Here is a 14,158-nt window from a genome sequence, read left to right as displayed (position 1 = left end):
GCTGGTGGCCTGAATCACCTCAATTTGTTCTAGAAATCAGAGGCAGCTGCTCCATGTGAAAGGAGTGTGGACCACTGAACAGAGCATTATGACTGACCTCAGGCTGAAAGCAAAAAGCTCAGCCCTTTCTGTGAGGCCAGTCGAGCATGTGCAAACAGATTTACTGAAGTACAAAATGGTCCAGTGATTTAAAGCAAGTTTTCTTCTCCCTTTCTCCCTTTCTCCTTTCAGAAATGAAATGATAGAGGATAGCCTGGGCACAATCTTAGCAACATCTGTTGCTTTTCACTGGGGTCTTGGTCAGGGACAATATGTATTCAAAGACATACTGACATTTTATTGAAAGAGAAAAAAAAGCCTTAAATAGAGGAGAGATTGGACATGTTTCCCAACACACACAGTTGGGTCTTTTTATGGGTCAGAATGCCTTTGGAGAAACAATTTTCTTCCCTTTCTCTCTTTTCCAGAGAAATTGTCAGAAAACAAATCTTCAAATTACAGAGCTTAGTAGACTTACAATGCTGAAGAACAGTTAAATTTTCCTTTGTTTGCTTTTATTCTGGGAACTAGAGGATGTTTGAAAACTGAAATCTTAACTATGCTTAATAACAGGACTGAAGGAATTTATGCTTAAGGTTGTTTCACATCTGTTACCATTTAATTTCTTTTCTCTTTTAAAACAGCAAAGCATAATGCTGGAGCAATTGCACTATTTTAGTTCTATAGCTATGATTGATATCATTTACACATATTCTGTAAAGTTTTTGTTATGTTTGTTTTCTTATATGTTCCCTTCTCTTCCCTACACTCTCACTCCCTAAACATTGACTTCATTCTGCACTTAGGAAGAGGCAGTTACCTGGTTCTGTCTCCCTTTTTTCTTCACATATCTTTTCACAGGCAATTTTGTTCTGTCCAAACATGACGTGCCTTCGTAAAAATGACAGATGAAGCAGCTGAGAAACTGGTGGGTATATTATTCTCTTGCAGGCATCTGCCTCTGAAAAGATACCTATTCTTTTGTTGGCTTTGGGTCTGAGGATGTATACCTCACCTCATACATGAAGCCATTCTTATCAGCTTTCCACTTTTTTGAAGATAATCACAGTAAATTAAGTAAAAGTTCCTCAAAAGAGGTCTAGTAGAGTTATTCAATTGCATACTTTAGCAACAAAGCTTTACATAAATACAAAATTTTAGATACAGAAGGTAGTGCTAGAATCCTCAAGACATCCTGCAGTGTCTCCAATTGTAATGAATTTTGGATTGATCAGACCATGGTCAATAAGATTAAAGAAACATGAATATGTGTGGGTGAACACATATTGGATGTGTGGATGAATGTGTATTGGATGAACACTCCATGACATCAAATGACCTAAAGGGATGGACTTACATGTGTGTTGTGTAGTAAATTATTAGCAGTTACCTATATGGTGGTACTTCTCATTCAGAGATCCTGTTCTTATCTTCTTATGTTCTATCCGTGCTCTGTGATTTGCAGAAATTTTTGATCTAAAAAAAGTCTTGTCTCAGAAAGTTCACAGCAGAAATACACAGGACATAAACTACAGTGACTCAGAAGAGCAAATGAAGTACTTCTATTGAGAAAACAAAGCATGTAGAACTGGTAGCACTAAGGTCAGTACTGCTGAATGATCAAACATGGTGTCCTAGTGACCAGTGTCTAATGTCTCCAAAGGCCATACTGTGGAGGAAATACACTGAAAGAGTGAAGGGGGCTGAGTGGCTCTTGATTCTGATGCCAGGGCAGTACACTATTAACCTCCTAAACGTGGGAGCAAGAAGATTCTAGAGAACTGTCATTTTCTTTCACCTGACCTCAAGCCCTTTTCTTTCTCCTTCCATAAGCATCAGTAGATGTAGGAGGAAGTAGAACTGATAACACACGGTTTTGATTCTTGCAGCATAACCATTGACATTCTGCCCTGGGACGTGCATTTTCAGAATGAGAAGGGATTTCTACCACCTTCTTTTAGAGTGGGGCAAAGTGCTGTATTCCATGCCCTGAGCTTCTTTTCTGATTTACAAAGACTTGGATCTTTCAGAAAATTATTCTTCTCTTACTGAATCAATTTTTCTTTCCCCCACTGATTTTAATGAATGCAAGAACAGGTAGAAATTATGTAGGATTAAGGGATCTAGAAAGTTTTAAACATTTTAAGCACAAAAGTGAGGTCTTGTCACTTTTAACAAAAGGAAAAAAAGATGAATATATTAGTTTGGTAGAAAATTGATATATATAATCATGTCTCCTTTGGTATTCACACCAATTAGTTACTACAGTGAGCAGTTCAATAGGATGAAGGTAGTCAATTCTTTTATCTAGCTCACCTACAAAATGTTTATATCTGCTTTCTATACAACAGCTTTCACATCACTTTAGAATTCTGTCTCCACAAATATTCAGGTATTAAATTTCAGTGTTCAGGTTAACATTCAGACATGAAAAGTTTGACTGTCTGAAAGTGAAAAAAGGGTCACAAGTATGCTTCTTGCTCACCATGTTTCCAGTGCTTTCAATGCTTATTCTGCACATTTTGTAAATATTAGTATTGTTATATTTTATTTTTATTTTTTGAGGGAGAAAGAGAGTGTGTCCAAGTACTGCTCTGGCCAAGTGAAAAATGTACAAATAAAATTTGCTTACATATTTGATGTGTTCATACAGAGGAGGCTATAAGCATCTTAAATATCAGTTGTGATGAAACATTGTCCATAGCTTGGTCCAATTATTCAGAAAAGTTTTCTAAAATTGTAGATATAAAGTCCTATTTTATTCTAGAAAATATTCAAGTTTGTAGTGACATGTTATACTGGAACATAAAAATCTGGTTTGGGCTTAGAGGTCAGTGAAGAAGTTATTCACACTAATTTTGTATAGATGATGAAGCATATAGACTCTGACCTAAAGTGATACATATTGCTGTGTATGAGCGTGTACTGATAGGAATTTTTTTCTGGGAGTAACTTAGCTGTAGATTTTCAGAAGACTGTTACACAGAAGCAGCTCTCTGAAGTCAATTGGACTTCCTGTGTTTAACTTTTCATAGGATCAGACAGCTGCTCTCAGTCTAGAGTGCAATTCCTCTGAAAAATTGACCTCAGTTTTGCAACAGTGCGAATGCCCTGCAGAACTGAGCTTAATATCCAGCAGAAACTTATCTAACCTAATTTTTTTTTCCCCTGCATACATCAGAAAAGAGAGAAGCGCTGATTATAAATGTTATAAATAAATAAATAAATAAATAAATAAATAAATAGTATATAGATATAAATAAATGTTGATGCCTCTTCCCTATCAGCAGGATATTGCTAGCATGAAACATCAATCTGAGACCCCAGTGTTTATGGATGTATTTGTTTACAATCTGAACTATTATGTTCGTCGGTATTGTAGAGATGGTCATAAATGTGGCTACTGTCTATTAGAGAAACATTTTAAAATAGTCTCTACCACTGTAATATGAGTATTGCATCATGTGGTCCAAGGAAACACTAACAAATGGCACTTTGTTTACACTTTGCAGGAACAGTATCTTCTGCATTCTGCCCCCTTTTTAATTTTTATTACAATGTGTCATTTCCTATCTCTTAGTCCTAACTCTTGCTTTATGAATTCTGAAGTTTTAAAAATAATTTTCACACTTTTATTCACAGCAGAATTCTTCAGCTGTTTTTTTTTTTTTTTTTCTTGCTATTGGTAACCCACATTTCTTGCAGAATGTTCAGTGCACAACACTGTCAGCTTTGTCCTGTTGTATTCTATTTGTCTCACTGTTGACCCTCTTGGTACAACCACTTATAATAATGAATGATATCTGGAGCCTAGCCACACAGACTACATTTTGGTCCTAGATTTCTTTGAAACCATCTATTTGTGCTTGCATGAAGTACCCATCCCTATGGGGTCATGATAAAATTCTCCATTTCTCTTTACAGCCTTCTGACAACTCACCACCATCTTCTTGAGAGATTTTCAATATTTCTTTCAGTTGATTTTTTTTTTTTTGCTTGCTCTTACTGCAGTATGACTAATGAGTTATCCTCACTAACAGAATGTCTTTCTTTCAATTTTTGGCCATTCCTAGGATTAAATTTATTAACTTATAGATTTCTTACCTAAAACTTTCTCTGCTTCCTTTATCTGATCTTCCTGACAATAGAAACTCCATTTTAACCTGCATCCACATTTATTGACTTAGACAACAGCAAATTATTATTTTTACAGTTATAGTCCCCTAGATTAACCAGGAATATTTCTGAAGGGGAATATAATTCTTAAGATTATACCTGCTAACCACATATACCAGTGTGTGTGTGTCCAACACACACCAAAAGACTGTGAAAATTCAAGACAAAATACAGGGGAACAAGAGAAGAACAGCTAGAGCCATGATGGGAATGCTGAATTGGTAAAATTTCTTCCTATGTGTCATAGGCCATTGTGGAGATTTAATAAACTGACTAATTGAGCTGTTATTTTTATTTGCTACAGTTAATTTGTATTATTATCCAATTCTGCCTATCAAATCTTCTGCATAAATTCTTCTATAGAGAAGGCTGCTGAACTTTTTGGAACTGTTAGATATGTTCCAAATTTACTGTGGATCCATGTGGGTTGGAAAACACTCCTGCAATGTAGACAACAATGTACTTGACTCAAAAGCTCAGTTTAAACAGAGAACTAAGTCATAACTGGGTGGACAGTGAAAAGCAGAGACATTCCTGTGTTGAGATAAAGCCATTTGCTTTCAATAGGCCTCTTGTTATTCCTCCTGCTAATTATAGAAATGAGTAAAAAAGATGACTAAAAATCAAACAAGCAATGCTAGCTGCTAGATTTGAAGCAGAGACAATGTGACCACAAAATGGACAGTGATCTCCCATGTGATATGAAGGTGAGAAGTTTACATCAGAATTAGAACCACCCGTAAATAATATCTCTGTACAGCAGAAGTCCTTACCTGAAAATCTTGTATAATTGATTAACATTCATAGAGGGCAACCATGTGCTAATGGTTTTTAGCAACACTTTCCTTTAAAAAAAAGATCTTAAAGTGCAAGATCTTCTACAGCTCTTCTATTTGCCTCATGAAAGCCATATGAGATTTCAGGTAAAGCAACAAAAAGTTAGCATTTTGCCTCTGAACATGATATATTCTAGTATCAAACAAACTCTTCAAGTGGTTGCTGAGTGCGTGATGGAAGTTCTTTCTACACAGTCAATGAGTTATCAGCATCCAAGTAACCAGACACTGTTTTTTTGAATGCATACTTTGATCACAAAGACAGAAATGCTAATATTGAGAGACTGACAGTGGCTTAAGGGACTGAGGAGAACCATAAAACTCTTTTTTTTTTTTTTTTTTTTTTTAATTTTTTGCCTCGAGTAAAAATGCTCCCAAAGCAGTGATTTCCAAAGCCCACATGGTCTAGGAAGTATTTGACAGAGTGTGAGAGTGCTTCCTGGTCAGTCCTAGATTTGCCTATGGATCACGTATACAGTACAGTATTACAACTCAGATTTTGCAGTGACACCCAGAACACTTTCAGAAGTCAAAGGAAAGGTGCCAGGAACAACAGGATCTTTGACACCTGTGGTTGGTCTTTGAAGGGCCTAGCTAAGACATAGATCTAGTTCTTCTTTTGACAAATGGTAAGCTTTCCTTTGGAAATGGTACACGCATACCTCTCAGGATGACTAAATGCACTATAAAACATATTAGAAATACAACAGCACTGTAAGTGTGGATTACAGCCAAAATCTTCCAGTTAATGTACTGGAATGCACTGACTCACTGGCAAAAGCCCACCAAGAAGACGGTCTGGAACAAATTGTATTTAAAAAATATATATTTATACATTTGCTTATGTTACTAAAAGTGGTAGATTGCCAAAAGTTACTAAGAATAATTGCTTCTTTGTATCTGATTCTGCCTGGGCAATGAAATTAAATTGGCCTGCTTAGTCACACTTTCTTTTTGGAGTTACTGGACTGTTTTTCTCCAGTAAAAGTCAAAGGGTTTAATACATTTTATTTTGATGTGACAGGGTAAGCATTTAGGAAAAAAAGAAGAATGATACAAAAATATATATCCTATTTTCAACACAGTAAAAATAATTTCAAATATTTTCACAGGCATGCAGTTTAATGATGGGTTTTGCTTGAGAGAATATAGATTTTTGGAAAACAAACTACATCCTTGAGAATGGTCGACTAAGTCAGTAAGAACATCATGAAATACTCCATGAGGGTCTACACATGAAAGCTTTTTATTTGGGTGATAATTGACTATTCCAATTCTGTTTAGTAATATCAGAAACAAAATTAATGAGAAAAAATCCTTCTAACCTAAACATTTCAAGTGATTGCAAAATTACTTTGTTTGAATTTGAATCTGAAGAACAAAGAGAGAGCTGGAAGGTGGTGGGTAACATCTACGAAGGTCACTGCCCCTTTATATTTTTTCTTTTATTTTATCTCACCCTCAAACAGTGAAATACTCTTATTTATTTATTTTCATGACTGAGGTTATAGCTGCTAAAGTAAGTATGAAGATATAAGGTTCCCAAATACAGTTTTCATGACAGAATGAATTTGAAAGAAGATGAAGGAAGGGTATTTGTGTTACTCAGTGAGCAAGAAAATAATTTGTCCTTGAAATTTGTCCTTCAAGGATCAGTGCAAAGAGTCTTATTTTGATTAATTTGTGAACGATGAATTAGGGATTGGGAGAAAGAGGACAAAAGAAAGATGAGTCCTTAATTGCAATCTTAAGCAACTGTGTGCAATCATGTTTCAGGATTTTCTTGCCTGCATACATCCTATTACATTGTAACCACACACTCAGATGCTACATAACTTTCAGAATGAAGATTGCTTCTAGTTGCCCTCTTTAAACTACCTCTTCTTTCCACATGCCATATACTGAATTGTCTTGTCTGTAAGGGTGATATTAGAAATCACATATCTGAGAATGAAGCTATAAGACAACAAACACAGTGCTTTTACCTATTCCGTCTATAAAATATGCATACATGTAGATACTTCTGAATTCAAAGGATGGTAAAGTCCAGAAAGTAAAATGATAGAAGATATGAAAGGAAGAAAGAAAGGAAGAAAGAAAGATATATATAATTCTCTATTTTTTAAAATTTTATTTTAAGAAGTGACTTTGTCTTCACATTATTAATGTTGATACTACACTTCATAGTATATAAATATATATGAGGAATTGAATTCAGTTATAAACACAGATTATTAGTTGGTTCATAATAGGTTGAGAATGCTTTTCTCATAAAGCTATAAATCAAAAGACATTGACCAAGGTTGCCCTTGGTATGATCCATTGTTCTAAAAACAGTAGGAGTTAAAAATATTTTTGCCTGTGGAAAATGTCAGTTCAGCAGCTCTGCCAGCACTTGGAACCTCTCTCTGCCTTTTGCAGGAATAGTCCTGACTCCTGGGCGATCACCTTTCAGTGGAGGACCTCCTTCATGCTGCAGACCCAGAAAGGCTTCAGCAGTGCTGAAACGAGGTTGAAAGTTTGTACTGCCGCTGTCCCTGCCGAACCAATCCCCAACAAAGGAGAGATTCATCTCCCAGACCGGCTTCCCCGAGCGACTGTGGGGCTGTGCGTGAATGCTTCAGGCACCAGCTAAGACGGAGCCTTCTTCCCGGTGCGCAGCGCTCCATCCGGCACGGGCACACAGCCGTGCCTCGGCCGCCTCTCGCGCCGCTTTTCTATGGGAGCACCTGCTTTATTCATTCCATCTCTTTAGAAATACTTTTTTATTATCACTACCCCCCCTCCCCCCCGTTTAAACAGTCAGGAAGGAGGGACGGCGGCACTGAGGGAGGCAGAAGTGAGTGGGCTGCCGTCCGCGGTGACAGACCCGTGCCGCTCGCTGGGGGAGTCGTACCGCGCCTAGCGGCCCGGGACCCGCAGAGGGCACACGGAGAAGGGCCTCGCAAAGATGTCCTTGCCCTCCACCTGCTCGCTGGCTCGCAACTCCCAGCTCCCCAGAACCTGCCAAGGAGATATGGATGCGAATGGGAGGCTTTGCGGATGGGAACAGGGGCAGCCTAGAGACAGAAAGAACAAAAATTGTAAAGTAGGGAACCCGGATACTTCGGATTAGTTTTGCTACTTCTCCTTCGCGCCCTGGGCGCTCGGTTGACAAGCTTGTATATTGGGGGTAGGGGGATGGGGCAGAGGGGATTAAAAAATATCTTAAACTCTCTGCCCCAGCTCCATGCTTTCAAATGCAAATCGGGAGATAGATTGGCTCGCGCCCCACCCCCTAGCCCTGCTCCTGATTTTTATCCAAAGGGCTCCATCTGTATATCCTGTCAAGGAGGAGGAGAGGCGGGGGGAGAGGGGTCGGGCAGGCTGCTCACTCTCTGGATCCCTTTTCAATAGCGACCACTGGGTCTTCGGGAGGTACAAAAAGTCGCGGTGCCTCCGCGCCCACGAAGGGAGCTGGCAGCCGGCACCGGCCGCTGAGCGGTGATATCCCCTGCCCAGAGCAGCATCCCCACCTCCACTGTCTCCTCCCTCCCTTCTCTCCCTCCTCCTCCTCCCGCAGCCAGGATCCGCACCCAGTCGGAGCTGGGCTTGGCACCGGCACCCACATCTCGCTCCGTACGCCCAGAGGCTGTCTGCGCCGTGCAGTGAGTGGAGGAGGGAGAGGAGGAGGAGAAGAAGGAACAGGGGCAGCGGAGGCGCTCGTGCCTCCGCGGGTGCGGGCAGTGCGCGGGCGGGCGCGCAGTCCCCATGCCAGGCGGGCGCTCGCCGCCCGCAGCCCAGCCCCCGCCTGGGAGAACCCCGGCAGCGCTCCGCCGCTCGGGCACCGCCGGCCCTTGGGATTAAAGCACTCAGTGCGCCGGGCAGCCGAGGGAGAGGGGCTGCAGGTAAGTGCCGCCTGCACCTGCTCCTTTTCCCCACCCCCGTGTAGGCAGAGGGAGATCAGAGGAGTTGCGAGAAGGGCTGAGCGAGGCTTCTGTCCCCGTGTCCCTGCGCGGCTCTCCGCGGGAAGTTTTCACTCCGCAGTGCGGGGGGACGGCGGAGAAGGGGCAGCGGGAACATCGGGAACGGGCTGCGGTCGGGAAGTGCGAGCACCTATGTTCTGCCTGTGTGTGCGCGCCTCCTGAAAAGAATAAGGGAACAATGGCATCTCCTGACTCTTTGGAGAAGTCTCACGGACAGGGGAGAGAGGGAGTGGGGGAAGGGAGGACTGTAGACTTCTGCACAGCGTAGTCAGCACCAGGCACCAAGTCCTCGGTCCTTTCTTTACCGAAGCTGTTGTCTTGCTGGAGCTCTGAGTTCAGCGCTGATGCTACAGGGCAACAGATTGAAGAGGCCGGGAAATCCGGACTTATTTCCCAGAGCTTTCCTTCTCTTATGTCAAGGATATTTTGGAGTTTGCAAACGTGGAAATGGTGGGAGCTTGTTTCTTTGATTAGTATTCAGTTGGTAGAGCTGGCTCTGCAGTGCTTGGCTGGTTGGTACTGACCCTTCCCCCTGCCCCGGCCCCCATCTATCCATGCATCCACATACAGAAAGCACAAAAAGCAGATCGCGTGTACTAGCAATAAGCATTTTGTGATCTGGATCCAACTTGTAGTTGGTAAACAGAAGGAAATACCCTTCTCTGATAGAGGATTTAGCCTTTATACCTGTGCTTTCCAAAGGTGAGATAGTTCAGGTGAGCAAAGATTCTGTGAATGATGGCTTTCCCAGCAAACCAGTAGATTTAGGAAGGCAGGGCAGAGAATAGTGAGACACTTGATTCTGGGACTTGAAATGAAGATACTTTAATCTTTTTTCCTATTGGAAGGAAAAAAAATCTCATGTTCTGATAGATAACTTCTCAAGTCAAAGCAGAGACTTAAAAGGGCAGCGTATACTTAGTAGTTTCTCTAACAAGACATAGTGCCACACCATTTTTCAGCAAAAGCATTGGTGATCATTATGTTTTGCAGAAAATAAATTACTTTCTGGGAGGAATAAGAAAATCAATAGAGAAAGGAACAAAACTCCTACATGTCTATTTCTGTAACAGTCTCACCTTGCCAGTGGTGTGTCTTTTCCTTATCGTGTCTGCTAATTGCTCATGGGAAGTTTGCAAGGGTTCACTATGGCATAGGTAGATCTTATCCAGTTTCTGGAGAAGATAGGTCCATATAACCTCATGTGAAGAGTTATTCAGATGAATGGACAAGTTACATTAACAGCACAACAGCTGTGTAAGTAATTGAAGTTTTCTTAGATTATAACTTCCAAAGGTACAACAGGTCAGCAGATGAGTTGTAAAATGATGCTAGTTTGCTCTTAGCAATATCAGAGCAGTTTTAAAAATGTAGAAGTGAAGTCAGAGCATTTAGAAATAATCTGTGCACCTCATTAAAACTAGTTCAGTGTAATAGTGGTGTTAGCATCTTTGGAAGAATAATAATAGTAAAAACTCCAAGTAAATCTAACCCAACTCCCAAGGGCCAAGTGCGACATCCTGTTTAAAGACCTTGTACACACTTCTCTGTCTCTCTCAGCCTGCATTTACCAGGGGATCTCATCTAGACATGCTTCTTTTTTAGGGGTGCAGAAAAAGGCTAAGTAAGATTTTTAAAATAATTACAGTAAAATCCACAGGAAGTAGAGCAGAGCAGAGCAAAGAATCTGAAGGCTGACTCTGACAATTTTTAATGTTAAATATCTGAAAAACTCTGGGTTTGAGAAGTTAATAGAGATGTAGAATGGCCTGGTATTTTAGGAAAATATCCAAGTTAATAATCTGGGCTACCACTGCATTGTTAGAAATGTGTCTGAGCTAATGTGAAGAAAAAAACGAAAAACAAAAAACAAAACAACAATCATTGGTAATGTGGACTGTTTCCTTGCAAAAGCCATTGAAGATTGGATTTTTAATCAGAGGGCATTTCACCCTAATAATGGGAGACTTTATTGTAATTAAAGTCTGCTGCAGGTCATTAGAAATGTGTTAACAATATCAGATGGCAGCCTTACAGCTCTTTTAAGTCTACTTTTATTGATATAATAGCAAAGCACTCTTGATTATTTGTCTTTGATTTAATAGCAAAGAAGTCTTATCCTTCCATATAAAAGGATAACAGTAAATCATTTATTTAGCTGCAGATTACCCATGAATTATCTGATGAGAAGAACAGATCCTTTTCATGTATAACTTTGAGTGCTTTGTCCATGTTTTTCTGTTTTTTTTTTTTTTTTTTTTTTTTTTTTTTTTTCCCCAGCAGTCAGACGCTTGACTCAAAGTCATTATTAATGCAAAACCTAAGGTTGTTTTACTCCAAGTTAAAGTCTTACTTTGCTGTAAACTTGGCTAAGCCTTTCCTCAAAGGTATTCAACACATAAACAAACTCCAGTGTCAATGACAATTTCAAGTGCTCTGTAGATGAGTACACTATCATAAGACTGTTTTAGTGACGGGCTGGTTAGGAACTTTCACTGTTTTTTTTGTTTTGTTTTGTTTTGTTTTTTTGCTGTTGGCTTCAGTGTCTGGTCAGCTCAGTGGTTCTTCAACAAATGTCTTTCCTGAGCCACCCAGTTTAGTGCTTATCAAGCACACTTTTCTTTTCTTTTTTCTTTTTTTTTTTTTTTTTTTTTGGATTGTATTCTTTCATGCTACTACTGGGCATTATTTTCTTGTAGCGATAAAAATCATTAAATTCTAGCTGACGAAGGGTGAATAAAATCCATGACGTTTACTTCTGTCCTGCCTGTCAAATCAGGCTTAACTCTGAGCAGTAATGCAGGAGTGCCTCCTCTGGGAATTCAGTGGTTCTGCAGGGAAATGTCACTAAGTCATTTCTTCCCCTAGATATTATGTGAAATTTCCCAAATTAAATGAAGCTGCAGAAACTGAGCTTGAGGAAATTCAAATATTTGACTTGATTGGTCACAGAATTACAAATACTTCTGCTGTTTCTTTTCAATAATGAATCAAATTAGCATAATCCTTTCCAGCAACTTAGATCTATAAAATATACTATAGCAGTGTGGAAGAAAAAACCAACAAAGCATTTTCATTTGGAAAAAATAATATAAATATTTATTTATTTTGTCAATATATCTAGAGAGAAGGGAGGAGAGGAGGGAGAAAGAAGCTCAAACAACTGGACTTTACAGTCACATACAGTATTATGATCAACTGCAGAGCACTGTGAAAAAACAAAACCAGTTTGGTTTTCTCTCTGCATATTTGTGAAGCCATATCATTTATCAAATTGTGTCTAGTGTTTTCCTGTTGTCTCACCAGGTTGTTCCACCTGAGTCAGAGGGTACTGGAGCCAACTTAGTGTAACAGTGCCATATGTTTGGAGCAGTGGTAGTTTCTTGCTTGATAACCAGATGCAGACTACAGAATGTGCACTTCATCTACAGATCTCCCATGTGAATATTTAGGCCAGCTAGCTGCAGGAGATTATGGTCTGTAATGTAATGTCATTTGGCACAGGTATTTAACAGGTCTGATTTGGTTCCCAGGCCTCCATTTCATGGAATGGTCCCCACCTCACTTGCTTCAAGGTACCTTCCTACAAAAGGAAAAAAACTATTTATTTATTTATGTGTATTTCTGTAGAAAAAGTACAGTGACCAGACAGTGCAATCTACACCATAATTAGATATGTTCTCATCTCCAAACACTTTGTTTCAAGGATCACAGAGTTCCTATGCCTGCAGAAGAGCCTCCTGTGATATTTAGATATGTTGCATTGCTATGAGACCTGCTATAAGTTCCTTAAAAGGAAATTTTCCACAGAAATTGCAACCCTTTCCAGTAGGCACTGTAAAACTGTATCTGAAAACATACATATTTTGGCGAGGTTATTTTGTATGTCAGGGGGCTCACCTGCTGGTTCAACTTTGTTTAAGTGATCCTGGTTCAAGATCCACTGTCAACAATAACCCTCAGAATTATGCCAACACACTGGGTCTTGTTTTCTTAAATATCTCAAGTGAGTGTGTGTGGGGGAGAGGATAACTGTGTGCTTTTGGCAAGCTAAAACAAAATTTACTGGCAGATGTTTTCTGGGCTGCAGTTCCAGAGATGGTGAGAGCTAAGTTTGACCAGTGAATTTTGTTATAGTATCAAAGACTGAAGCAATCTTACAAGAGCAGAGTAAGGGTGGAGAAGGCAAGAGGATTGAAAAATCTAAATTAGACCTTAAATGGATGCTCTGATTTGAAAGTAAGTTTTCAAAACAGACAAATGTAATCCAGTCCAATGGAGCTTAGTAATGGAAAAGATTTGGGATTTCTGCTTCTGCCTGAAGAATTTTGTTGAAAAGACTTTAGAACAATATAAAGTGATGGACAAAATTCTATGTTAGGTTGACAAGAAAATAATGTGGTTCATATGTTCAACTGGCACTGTGACACTAGTAGCAGTATGTGAGTGAAAGTTTGTAGGAATTTGTACTTTGACTGCAAATATTAGCTGGTGAAAAAAAGAAAGGAAAAGTATCATGAACCTTCACCAAAGGCCCTTCAGGGCTGCAGGAATTTCAGTGGTGGGGAAAGAGGACTTCCACAAGGACATGTAGGAGACTGAAGACCTCTTTTGTCCATATCTACTGAGGCTCATGGCTACATTCAGATAACCAGAACTAGTCTTGGTGTGTTGTTTTAGAATTTATGAAATGAAACAAAATATTCAGAAGGATTTTCAGTGGGTGTAACTGATCGTTAATTGCTAGCAACAAGGGGAATTATTCCTTAAAGCTGAGGATTTTATTCATGATCTGAATGCTTTCATCATACCAAGATTGCCCCGTGGAGACCATGCATAATGGTGTCTTTTTGACTCTAGCAGATTGTTTTGGTGAAGTAGAGTAGTAACATTTTTCAGAGTAGCAGTCTTCACCAGAGAACTTCTGCAACAAGGTTATGGGTCAAATACAGCCCAATTTTTATACAACAGATGGGAGAAAATGTAAATTTTATGGTTTATATTGAATTAAGAGCTTATTACTTTTTCGGATATACGTTATTCAGTTTAATGTCTTATAAAACAAGCAGCTATTTAAGAGCATGAAAGAGTAGGTGTTTGATGAATATTTTTAATGGACTTTTTTTTTTTTTTTTTTTTTTT

The 14,158-nt window shown here is 39.4% G+C and overlaps 1 protein-coding gene across 1 annotated transcript in view; it reads left to right on the top strand.

The window, feature by feature from the left end:
• Positions 1 to 8,877: 8,877 nt before the first annotated feature.
• Positions 8,878 to 14,158, top strand: part of LOC122179313 (cadherin-7) — an 80,668-nt gene continuing 75,387 nt past the window's right edge. Inside the window, exon 1 of the mRNA XM_042870091.1 lies at positions 8,878 to 8,938. The gene's annotated coding sequence lies outside the window, so the exon portion shown is untranslated. The remainder of the gene's footprint in view (positions 8,939 to 14,158) is intronic.

Source organism: Lagopus leucura, unplaced genomic scaffold, assembly GCF_019238085.1.
Source record: "Lagopus leucura isolate 7727_CA_CO unplaced genomic scaffold, USGS_WTPT01 Super-Scaffold_100002, whole genome shotgun sequence".
Taxonomy (NCBI): Eukaryota; Metazoa; Chordata; class Aves; order Galliformes; family Phasianidae; genus Lagopus; species Lagopus leucura.
The sequence above is the reverse complement of the archived record's forward strand: the minus strand, read 5'-3'. Positions and strand labels throughout refer to the sequence as shown.